Source organism: Pyxicephalus adspersus, chromosome 9, assembly GCF_032062135.1.
Source record: "Pyxicephalus adspersus chromosome 9, UCB_Pads_2.0, whole genome shotgun sequence".
In the NCBI taxonomy this organism is placed as follows: domain Eukaryota; kingdom Metazoa; phylum Chordata; class Amphibia; order Anura; family Pyxicephalidae; genus Pyxicephalus; species Pyxicephalus adspersus.
The window spans coordinates 36,096,238-36,109,576 of record NC_092866.1 but is presented as its reverse complement, the minus strand read 5'-3'; the positions used below and the strand labels follow the sequence as shown (position 1 = coordinate 36,109,576).

At 34.7% G+C, this 13,339-nt stretch overlaps 1 protein-coding gene across 3 annotated transcripts in view; it reads left to right on the top strand.

The window, feature by feature from the left end:
- The window catches only part of CHRM1 (cholinergic receptor muscarinic 1), a 175,987-nt gene that overhangs the window by 61,853 nt on the left and 100,795 nt on the right, over positions 1-13,339 (top strand). The window contains exon 3 of one of the 3 annotated variants that reach the window (XM_072421416.1): positions 7,202-7,282. The exons of the other annotated variants lie outside the window; for them this stretch is intronic. The gene's annotated coding sequence lies outside the window, so the exon portion shown is untranslated. The remainder of the gene's footprint in view (positions 1-7,201; positions 7,283-13,339) is intronic. 3 annotated transcript variants of the gene reach the window in all.

The following is a 13,339-nucleotide window of genomic DNA, read 5'->3' as shown; positions in this document are numbered from 1 at the left end:
CTTATTTTTCTTCCTTATTCTCCCTAAATCTTTTCTCCCTAAACTTTTCCTATTTCCTCTTTGGAATGTTTTCACTTAAGGTCTTCTTTAAATGATGATGTATTTGAAATAAAAATTGGTGGAATTGTTTATATTTACAGTTGTTAAATAAATATGTGCTACATAATTACTTATTAATGTTTGAAAATCTAGGTCTGACACTAGGGTTTTTTTTTAATTTGTAGATGTTGTTCTTCTATATTTGCTGCAGCCTTTTAGTATTAAAGAGGATTTGTAATAGCTGGGTTGTTTGCTAATACTTTTTAATCACATAATACACTAGTGTATTTATAGTCATTGCAGTCATTTTGCTTGGGTCTCCTCTGGGCTGGAATTCTAGATTGGATTTGAGGCCAGGTGACTTCCAGATATCTTGCTTTAGTCTCACAAGAAATCAGTGTGTGATTTATTAAAAAAAGTTTAGACTGTTTACTCAGCAATTTATAATGCATTTAGCTTAGTAAATAGAGTGAAGCTCTGCGGACTTCTGATGTTTGGGAATTCTTTGCAAAATATTTTTTCACCACATTCACAAAGTAAAGAAAGCAAATTAATTAATTTTCTTTGCAAAATGAAAAGTAAAAACTCTAGTAGATCAACCCCAATGTATTAACTTTACAACTAGGATTGGTATATTTTAATCAATCACAAGTGAGAGAAAAGTTTACACCATGTCAAGGCTTTTGTCTGCTGTTTTTAAACGTTGCCATTTTGTATATTTTTGGAATCTAATTATACCAACTCCTGATCTTTGTAATAAATATATACAGTATATATTAGATTTTCATATCAATTGTTCATATTAGTTTCCTGATTGTTGGGTTTGGTGAAATAGATGTCATCTTTTCATTTGAGGTTTAAGATCCTGTGATTAAATGGTCTTAATTATCATGTTTACCTCTTGTAAAACTGTGCAGGTGTATTATATCCCTTATTAACATGTTGGCAGGGTATGAAACCAGTAAGGTTATTGCATGCCAGTTTATTATACTTGTGTTTTAACAAGCTGACAATAAAAGCTGTTTTATTGATAGTGAGTGTTTAGTAGACCTGGGGTTTGACATTAAAATGATCCTTGCTATTTTCCTGCTTGTTCTCAAATAAAAGAACAGTGTTTTTTTCATCATTGATGACAGAGGGCCAGCTGTTTCATGCACTGCACTGAAAAATAGGAAGGACAGGTTTGAATGTTATGCCATTTACAGGTATTTGCGTTCATTTCTGCTTCATTTCTGCACATTATGACAGCAATACCTGTGTTATAGGATGCTTTATCTCTGCGTATCTACTTGTTTTACATTTCCTTATCTCATCAAAACTTCTTCAGCAACAATGATTAATCTCTTTAATAATTCTCTGTTTGTTATCCTAATTTATTATATTTGCCAGGGAATTAATGATTTAAAATCAAACCTCTACTGTATATACCAGATATTCTCAATCAGGATTCCCTAAAACCCTAGGGTTCCTCCAAAGCTTGCTAGGGGTTCATTTTGCTATGGTCAGTTTCCTGCATAGTCCTGAAATATATAAAAGGAGAGATGTGGCCCTACCTATTACAATTCAATAAAGGTTGCCAACCCCATCATATCCAAGAGAGTATATCAAACAGAAGAGGAAGAAAAAGACAGGTTTTAGGTGGCAAAAATTGTATATATTTAGCACAGACAAAAAGTACGCAATCGTTCATAAGAAAATTCATAAAAAGTGCAGTAAATATTGAACAAAACTGAATTGTAAGTAAGGCTTCCCTGAGTGCAATATTCCAGGGAGTTTGCCATTATTATTAGACAATCAGTTGCCTGACTAAATGGTGAATAGGGTGAAGATGCTGAAAATCTCTAAACCGACTCGTTTCACCAGTGGGCTTCATCAGGAGATGCATAGGGAATGTCAGAGCAACTGCAAAATAAAGTATAACAAAGCATTGATATATAAATATGAAAATATGAAACTTTTCTATACAAATTTATCATATTACAATAACAGAAAACAAAAAACAAATAGTAGTACTATTCAAATGAACTAGTGTTCTTGAAAGATGTGTAATGAGACAAAATAGTGGTAATTATCGTGCGACGCTACTCTTAAGAAAAAGTAAAATTGAAAGAGGTATATAATGTCAGTGTTTCATTCCTGGTATATGAAGCTGAAGTGTTTAATTATTAGAGACACTGTGGTTAATATTGAGGATTTCAAAAACAAAAGGTATGAGGCACTTACTGAACAAATGTGGGTGGTTTATATGGTCATAATGCACTTCAATAAAAGGATCAGGCTTTTAGTTTAAAAAACCATGCAAGTAAGGTAAATGTTATTGGCAAGGCGAGAAATCACCCAAATGCCAGTCTGAAATTCAAAACAAAATAGCGTCAAAAACAATGACAGACCGGTAATTTAATTCCATTAATCCTATTGGGATTAATTATCAATGACTTCTATTTCTAGAGATATTATGCTGATTATTATTATCCTTATTATCCTTTAATATCTGGCTATGTATTGGTATAGAGAACTAGGATTATTATTGTCATTGATAATATAATCAGGTGAGTAATTTAATATATAAGATGCTACCCACTTCAAGTAAGAAGTGACAGTTGTTATTTTTCCCATGCCAAATGATTTCCAAGTTTTTTGGATATAAAAAGAAAAATTAATAAATACAAGGACTTACCCCAAAGAAGTAAAGTTTAATAGTGCAGGGATGGATGGATCCTCTGACATGCAGTATGAACAGCATTAAAACTTCTAGAGGGTACTGTGATCGAATCTCTTGCCTTATAAGGGCGAGAAGATGTTGTTTTGATAGGTAAACTGTGCATGCATCGGTGGTGATGTCACCAGGAGTGCACAGTTGGTGTCTTGATGTTACTTCTGCCCAATCTCCTGCGTCAGCACTACGCTGCTAATTGAGCCGCCCTTAGACATCTGGGCTTCTCATCAATTCACAGTAGACACTATGGATTAGCGGGAAAGAGAATGCCAAACACCCAATGGGTTACCTGCTAGCCAGGAAGGGGGGGGGCACAGGGGGAGGGGAGGAGGCGGAATAAGGGTGGGAATATAGTAAGGATTACTAGATACGGTATACTTGGAAATTAATTGGGAGTGTCAAGGGGTGTGTAAAAATGTGTGTGGCATGAATCTCGGAGAAATGAATGGTTTTAAACAGCATACTAGTATGACAATAGGATACATAAATGAAACATAATTATACAAAGCGAAAAATGTTATTGAAATACAAATCATTGATTTCTGTTATAACATGATGTCCACAAGGATCGTAAGAAATATTATTGTCATTCCCAAATATAAAGAGGCAAATTATAAAGGTTACAACAATAATACCTTTTACATACGTAAGACAAAGGTAAAGAAAAAGAAAAAACTTTTCCTGGGCTATAAATGCATTCATCCATATGTATATGAATAAAAAATCCTTTTTACTTAAATCTAGATACAGTTATGGGACATTATTAGTAGTATTACTGTATTAGGGACATGTACAATAAAGATGATGAAAAATCCTAATTTTGTACCATGTGATTGAAAAACAAGGCAAAATAGAAATGGCAAATCATCAATGTAGAGTATCAAGGATAATTTAGAAGGGAAGGAAATTTACTGTGGAAGAAAGGGTTTAAAACTCAATATGTTATTAAGGCCAGGCTTTATGGTTGCTTGAAGATCAAAAAACCATTTTGCGTTGCTGCGTAGCAATGTTATATCTCCCCTCTGTTGTATCCCCACCTCTGGGGTTTGGATGTACATGTTCAAGAGCATAGAGCATAGAGCTCAGGACATCAGGATTAGAGTTATGTTTTGTCCTAACATGGAAGCTCACCGGTGTTGTGAATCTGCGTGAAGTTATAAAAGTTTTTCTCTATTGCATAGTTCTGAATCCAATGCCACTTGGCAGGACCAGCAGCATGACACAAACGATCATTTTTACTGTCTATAGGGGGGCATTCTGACCACCACTGTAAGGGGACATTCTTCAAAGAAACCACTGATGAATTACTTGTATCATGGTTCCTGTGAGACGTAAGAATAATTTTAAGTATTCCTCTGCTGTTAAAAGGCTGAAAAACATTGGTCTGAATACCCTTGATCTTCTTTCTACCCTTAACATTGCTATTTTAAAGTTAACATCTAGTAGAGTTAAATGTGCCTTATTAGTACTTCATCAGTCATCAGACCGCCAGTCATCAAGCGGGATCTCTGATAAAGGAAAGCAAAACCCTGATGCTCTACCAAATGGAGACACAGCCCCTGATTCATCAATGAAATCCGCGCTCGCTGGAAGCGCGAACGTACGCGCGGCCATCGATCGCGGATTACCGCGGTCTGGACTCGAGTATGCGCGTACACTCGCCTCACTACCAGCCGGATTCCAGCCTTCACAATAGGACCGCGTACGATTCCGGATCGCTAATACGAATGCGCGAGCGATAATCCGATTCTGCTTGATGAATCAGGGGCACAGTGTAGAACAAGACATGGTAACTCCACAAAAGAAAAAAAAACAGCTTAACAGAGAACACAGGCAATACTGGTCACAAGGCCTTTCCTGTCTGCTTTCCCTTCTAGAGACTGGCTTTTGCAGTAAAAGTCTACTAAACATTGTATACATACAAACATTCTTCTTACCTCTTTTGAACATATTTGCACTGTTTTAAATCTTTGTCTTCCTTCTAAGAAGCCTCTTTTATGGTGTCCAACAATGCCAAGTCATTGTTCCCCTATCTTTTTAACATCTGCATCCCTAGTATTGGTCAGTTTATACGTTATTTTCTATCCCAACAAAACATATATGCAAATTATATGTATAATTATAATCTTCTGTTCTTGATTATCTAATTAGTGTCTAATTTTTCAGTTCCCCTTGTTTAAAGGGTGATTATAGAAGAGCAGGAGTAGTTTGAGCAGTGGGTCATCCTATCAATCTGCTACCTACATCACCAATCACATTCATACTTTCATAACAGTCTTGTGTAAAACAATGTTAGTACTAGAAATTTAATTTACAGTCACCAATCATAATCAGCCCTATTTGTATATGAAAGGGGGAAAGAACTGTATTTTAGTATCTTGTGGAATTGCATTCAAGGGTAATCGGATTGCTAGGAATAGTCCAGTGGAGCAATGCCAAGTTAAAAAGTGGAAGAACTGAATGGTTAATCTATAGTTCCACTATCTATGCATTTGGAAGCTTTGATGTGTAAATATGTTCTAAAATTAATTTTAATAACACAAATTACAAAAAAAAAAAATAAATCAATAGACATTCCCTTTTAAATTCAACCTCGTAAGAGCTAAAGCAGAATGTGAATGCTTGATGATAATGGAAGCCGCACTGCTATATATCATATTGTTCATTGTGAACAGCTCCATTAATTTCTGGCATATTATTCAGTAAACAGGGCACCACTTCAGAAATAAAGACCTTTTGGTCTACATCCAGGAGTGTGTTACTCATATTGTACATGCTGTACACTATGCTTTAAAAAACAAACAAAAAAGCCTTCACAGTATTGGAAGAAGTTGTGTCATAAAATGATGAGAATGGAAGAGTTTTTTTTGTTAGCAAATTAGGAAAACCTAAGTTTACTTATTCAAGAAAGAAAGGTACCTACGGGAAGAAATATAATCATGCAATAATGTCATAATATTGTGTTATTACATTCTAGATGTGCACGTGGTATAAGGTCATGACTTCAAGCTAAAGGAAAGGAGATTGCACCTACAACAATAGGAATATCAGCTGTTATGTGTGGAATTTAATTTCAAGGGGGATTTTGATGGTCAGTCCAGCATACTACACACAATAGCTCAAGAAGAAAGCAGGACATACATGGTTACAAAATTAAAACAAAAGCAGAAAGTTCATCCAAGGAGCAATTAAAACTTTAAAATATTTTCCTATTTACAAGACATATAAAAAAAAGTCAAAATTGTTTCAGCTTATCAACTTATGGATGTGTACGCATTTGCTTTTTACCAGATTGGTGGCTGTAAAAGAAAACATGGAAGTGTGCTTTTAACATAGATATAGTGTTGTGTTACAGTTTTACTGCTAAAATGATAAAAATGTTAGATCAATAAAATAAAACAAGCAACTTACACACTGCTCCTATGTATCACACAATACTTATATTACTGTTTACTATTATTTATCAGATGCTGGTTTAAATTATTTTAAAATAAAGGTAATCTATATGCAAATTCTGCACATGGACTAGTTTAAATTGTTTTAATATTTTCAGACATTGTTGCTGGTATAAATTCCCATATTGATACCATCAGCTCATTGATTCCTGATAAATACAAGGAAATAAACAAATATAACAAACACAAAACATATTTTTAATAATAAATATGTACAATAGAAGAAGAAGCTTTCTAGGTAAAAGAGAACTAAAGCTTTCTAAGTAAAAGAGAACTAAACTGCACTGCATACGTTTTAGGCCTCCAGGAGCATTAGCCAGAATGTGCAGGTATGCTCAGCAAATTTTGACATTGGAGCACAATTACCTTAGTACAAGTGCCATTTTATACCAATGCGATGGTCCTGTTCTCCTTTGTTGCTCCACTGTCAGCACTTCCATTTATGCACTTTTTTTATGAGGTTGGAGTCTTCAGTGAAACGACCAGTAGTACAGGGTGGACATTCAGAGTCTCTTCTATCATAAAAAAAAAACTTCTCATTCTAAGCCCCTTCCTTCCTAAGGGAAGTGTTTTCCCCACATTTTTGACTCGTTTGGGATATTGATCCCCTCAGATGTTTTACAAACAACATACGATATATCCTGAAGGAATATGTAAGTTTTCTTCTCTCTTCCTTTATGACAACCACCAATATCGCTAATATTATGAACCAAATTTGATCACATATCAATAATTTTTTTTCTTTTTATGACATGTATGAAATATTTATCCTGCATAGCATTATTCAAGTAAACAAATAAACACTTTTTAATGATATTTGACATAAAGATCCTAGATATGTATATTCAGTGAACTAATATCATCATTATTTGACATTTCTCTTAACTATAGCCCATAGTTCATGCACTACCTTATGCCATTATAGAAGAACATATATTGAATTTTGATATATTGCTCCTAATTTGATATTTTGTACTTACTGTAAACCTAGATACTGCCAAGTAATCGTTCCCAACCTCGCTAAAACGTAACGTCACCCCTGAAGAGGCCTAAATCAGGGTAAACGCGTCAGGTAACTTACGTATGCTACACTATTGTCATTAAATGAGACATGATTGTGACTATGTTGTGTATTCCTGTCAGTAGTTTTATTGTCAAGTGCCCCTACAGGGCGGAAATGATAATGATCTGGACCTGTGTTTCCAGTTGTTTCTAAGCATTGATTTGTTATGTATTATGAGAAGTAATCATTAATACAAAATATGTATGTTGATGCCAAAAAAAACAATCTTTTTTGCGTTTTTCCTTTAATAGTTACTACTAGTTAACATTGCTTTGATTAAGTTATAGACCCAGAGGTAAAAGGAGGTAATAGGCTTTCCCATATCCAGAAGCACTGGGAATTTAGAACTGGTTGAGTTAAAGAAAGAACCAGGTAACAAGAGAAGGGTGGGATTGCTGGAGCTGTGTGTATCAGTGTATGGGGGTCCTTTCCAGAGGCACAGTCATTTTTCTCCAAATGGGCTTTATGACAATGTCACTATAGATACGTGAATTTCAAAAGCAGAAAAAACAGAAAGAAGGGAATTCCGGAGAGGCAGTAAGGTTTCTCATGAATCCTGAGCAAAATGTAAAGACATAAAAAGAGTGCAGGAGAAGGATGGCCAAATACAGTGGATATGATTCTGAAAATATGTGAAGAGGTCAGTTTAATATTATTGTTAATAATAACAGGATTTATATAGCTCCAACATATTACAGAGCACTGTACATTAAATACAGAAGAAATAGTTTTGTAGGTGATAAAGGTATTATCTTTGTACTAGTAGCCAATGTGTGGCTAATAAACAACAATCTGATTTGATCTATTATTTTACTGTGAAACTTCCATAAAAGCTTGCATCTGTTTACCTTTATCTGCACTCCATGAACATACAGGATGGCAACATTTGAATCACTCTTAGACGAATGATACCTGAATTCTGTTTGTATCATCAAAATTGAGCTACACAAGTTTGCTATAACTTTATATGCTCCGCAGCTTGATATACAGTATGTAGGTATTACAGCAAGGTCTTCTGCAACTGGCACCACATCTACCCTTTACTCATTTTTACCCAGGGTCTTTTCCTATGCTGTTTCTGCATCTTCTTTATTACGATCATACTGTGCAAAGTGAGGATAATTTAGGCAGAACCAATTAAGGAATAAGAAAAAACAGAAAAGGATTATTTGAGCTGAGCACTGCAGCAAAGTTTATGATGGAGAGGTGCCACTCTGTTCATTTAATGGCAAGCAACAAAAAAGGTATAATAGTGTATAATAGTAAAATGAGGGTATGTTCTAGAATTTGAGGTGTGTCATGCACTGTTTAGATACAACGAAGTTGACAATACCAGGAGAAAGTTATTTTAATATTTGGCACTTCAATAGGAGCACAGAATGAAATATAAGCCTCAAGCAATGAGAGAGATAAAATCAACAGTAGTTGTTATTTCAGATAAAGAAGTTGACTGATGCAGCATAGAAATGACAACTTTGGTCTGTGTGTACTGTATCTGCTATAAATTACAGGTAATATGGACTGCAGTCATTTAGTACAACTACAGTTTGCTGTGTTGTATTTGTAGCCAAAATCAGAATTACTTTTTAACTGTTCTGTTAAAAAAAATGTTCTACTTTGTTATATACAGTTCTGTGGGGGCTAGGGAGATTCAAATACAAATCAATGTTTTTAGAAGAAAATGTTACCACTGTGTTCCCTTTTTAAAGAAGCCGAGCACAGATGCTCTACAAAATCAGTGTCATGGGTACACCTTGTACCTTGTATTAAATAAAATGAAGACTTGATACACATAAAAGTAACAGTTGTGGCAGATATTCATTAGTTTCTATTCTTTCAGTCTTGCAGAATTTGTGCAATCAGTAAGTGACTGACAAAGACATTGGAGGTGCTGTTATGCAATGCATTGCTAAGACAGTAGTGGATAATTTAAAAGGGTTCAAAGGGTATCTTTCTGGGATCACTTAGAAAGCATTTGAGCCCTGGCAAGGATACTTCTTTTCATATAACAATTGCATATTTTTATGAAAAATAAATTACTATATATATTTTAACAAGTCTAAATAGTTGATAAATCTACAGGGTTGTCCTGTATGTTAGGTGGGTGCAAGCAGTAATTGTATTTTCTTGATATAGGGGATTTATATATAACATCATTAAAAAAAAGTTATGTACTACTTACCAACTAGAAACTGTTGGGAAAATGAACATTTGTTCAGGAGTATGTAATATAAAGTAGAGCATAAATCAGTAGTGTTGTTCGAATATATCACTATTCGATTGGACAGCTATTCGATCAAATAAGGGGATATTGTTCGGGGGATCGAATGCCGAATTCAAACACAATTAAAGTCAATGGTGGGAAATTTGGGTTATTTTTCGGGACTGTGAAGAACTGCAATGGCAATCAAGGGAGCAGAGCTGTCAGCTCCACTCCCCTGATTGCTCTTGCAGCCCATTACTAGTTGTATGTGTTCTATAATAGAGTTTCTCTATCCAAGTACACGGGAGTCCTGTGTTCTTTGATAGGAAAACTCTGTCCAGTAATAGGGATAGTGCTCCCTGATTGACTTTTTACAACCACCAATAGCTGGCATTCAACCCTCATAGATATAACTGTCACCTGCAATGCGGTGATTGCTATATCATATTAACGGACAAACAATTACATTCATCCTTTAAACCTAACTGGAACTATCTATCAATTGGCAACTCTGCTACTCAACCCCAAATGGTTGAGAATCCATATATCTAAAAAATCTTAACAATATCATCCTCTAGCAACTACCTTTCAAGGTGTCCACATATTGGGAACATCTAACTTGATTTATCTTATGTACCTCCCAAACAAAAACCCTCATCCTTACCTTTCTGTCAGCTCACCAGCATCACCATTGGGAACCATCTGTTTTAGGCACTAAATCTCTACCCGATGTTTCCTTTAATTACCACCAATCGTATATATATATATATATATATATATATATATATATATATATATATACTCATATACCCCTGAGGAAGCCCATTGTGGGCGAAACGCGTAGGGGACTTATACGGAAAATACGGTCATATCATTACTACCATTTCAATCTAATATTGTTTTCAATTTTTGGTGTTAGCATCACCCTGTCTAGTGAACTTTACTACTTCTGTGATTTCTAAAAGAACTAGGCAAGACAAACACGAACAATTGTATACGCTTGATTTTTGATGATTATTTATATGTATGAATTTACTATGTATGAATGTAATACATATTAATACATTACACTTTCACTCAAAACCTTTGAACCTCAAACCTCTTTCTTTGCTTCCTCTCGACGATTTCTTCCAAACCTCCTGATATTTTCAAGTAATCAGGAGTAGGTTAAACACGGGGTGCAAGATTTACATTTACATAGTACAAGTATTTCAAGTTTACATAACATACATAGTGCAGGGGTCTGGTGAATGTAATGCACAGAATTCAGGGGTCAGAAGTTTTTTTACACAGAGATTGCAGGGGTCAGAGGTATGTTACTCACAAAGTGCAGGAGTACATGAAGCACAGAGAGCAGGGATCAGGAGTATGTACCTCATTACAAATAATCACTCTGATATACTAAAAGGTATCAAAAAATGCCCTATGTGTACTAGTAGTGACTAAAGTATTCAAAGTTAAAGAAAAGCATCACAGAACTGTAAATTGATGTGTCAAAGAAGTGAGTTTAGCATCTTGGTACTGAGGTGGTTAAAACAGAAACCTTAATTTTTGCTTGTGTGTGATTGGATGTGTGTGATTACAGTATCACCCTATTTACAGTGAATGTTCACTTAATATTAAACTTACAATTTTAAAAGAAAAAATAACCTAAACTATAAGTCTTTGCTCCTTTAGTAAACGAATCCCACTGTTGTGTTTTTGTCTATGATTTGGAACACAAGGTCCAGTAACCCTTGTTATATAAACAGCAGTTATCAATATAGTCCTTTATTTTGCTAATAAAGTTTTTTTCCCCATACCTTACACCTTTAATTAACACTAACATTAAACCATGGTTTTAACGAAAGAATTGATATATTAACTTCAATAGAAAAACCAGGAAGTCATTTAATACACTATACTAGAGGCAACTAACATTGCAATGTGATGGCATCTTCTACCCGTATTTACTTTAGTTTATTTTCAGAATGGCCCACAAATGTTATACTGTAAGCCTTTCCCATAAGTCAGTATACTTTACAATGTATTCAGCATGACTTACATGTGTCAATGTTTACCATGACTATAATTGTGTTGCTTTCTATTTGCTCTAAACATAAAAACTTTGTAGAATGGTGCACACCCTAGATAGACAAAGTGTAATGGACTCAAACTAGGATGATGATATATATGAAAACCATTTACGTACTTCAAGTCAAGACTGTAATGAATTTATTACCCAGTGCATCATGTGTACCATGAAAATCATAAAACTAAACATAAATGTTAAGAAGAGAATTTAAATGGTACACTCATTGGGTGACAAGAAAGAAAATCTACCTTTTATCATTTTAAATGGGATGCAGTGTTTGCTGGACAGCATGAATGTTGGTATATGTTTTAATATGGCAGTATGAATTGTGTGAGGCTGTTTCCTGAAAGGGATTCTGCAAGGTACTTATACATAAGGGATATTTATTTGTAGTGCAATTTCTGACATAGCATTAACCCTCTGGACCTTTCAGGTTGTGTGGAAAGGTACCACATAGTTTTCTCCCTACCACTCTTACCAGAATCCTTTTGTGTGCTTCCAGGCAGAAGGAACGGGTATTTACCCACAAATACAGAATATCGTGTCAGTAACAATTGATGAAAATAGTTCAGAGGCCTCTGACAAAATTACTGCAGTGATGACACAAAAGTAACTCACCTCCTAGGCTCTGGATGCTGTCCAGGAAAGCTTGAAAGCACTTCATGCCACCCATGGTGGCACCATCCAGTACCAACCAATAAATTAAAAACTATACAAAATGTGAATAAATTTGGTCAACTAAAAGAAATACGTCTAGGACAAGTCCACTTTTTTTTAACATTTACAGAGAAATAATAGCCCTACAGGTTACAATATACAGGCATGTGTATTTTTGTAAATTAATTTGTAAAGTGTAAATTTGTAAATTAGGAAAAAGATAGGTCCTCTGGCTGTCTTATATGTTCAAACGGCTTTAACACTATTACTCATAGTTCTCCTAAATGTAAAAAAAAATGGGGTTATCAGAACAACTGAGATCTAGAAAATGAAAAAAGTGTTCAGAATTATATTGGCTATCACATAGGTTATACCTTAGAAATTAAGCCAGGAGTGGGAAAATAATTGAACTGAAGAAGTGTTTGTGTGAGGGAAAGCTTTACATGTTTAGCCTAAATCTAAACTATTGCAACAAATTGTCAATTTGCATTTGTTGGACACTTTCCTGTGTCTTGAGAAGAATGGGAACCACTGTCCTTTACAAAGATTGGAACCACTCATGAATTTAGCCCTGTGACTGATGGTCCCATTATATGGACAATGAAAATTTAACATTTTTCATAGAATGAATGAGCATCACTTATAGAAAATATTTGTTTGCATTTTCTTTCATTGCACTACATGTAATTCTTTGTATCTTTGTAGGAGTCATTTAAATATTTTTAATTGTTGCTTACCTAAACTGCATACACATCATCAGATAAATGGAGAGGCAATACACAGTGAATAACTGCAAATGTTGTTTGAACCTCTCAGCCAGCACAAATCTCAGTTCTCAGTGCAATTGCAAATGGGACAAACATGATATTCTCTGTGATGTAATAGCAGAGTTTCCAGGGACTTAACAAAAATGTATGGGACAGAGCAGCAGACAACCACTTGCCATTTTTGATTTTAAGGATGTATAGGCTATCAGGCTAATGGTTAGTGGTTATTAAATGTTCTTCCAGCATTGAAGAGATAAAAATTTAAGTGATAAAAAGTAATCTACAAAGCATATTTAGGGATTTACAACTTTGGGTGTGGGTTGATGTAATGGACAAATGACCAAACCCTAAAAATTTAGGCTCTC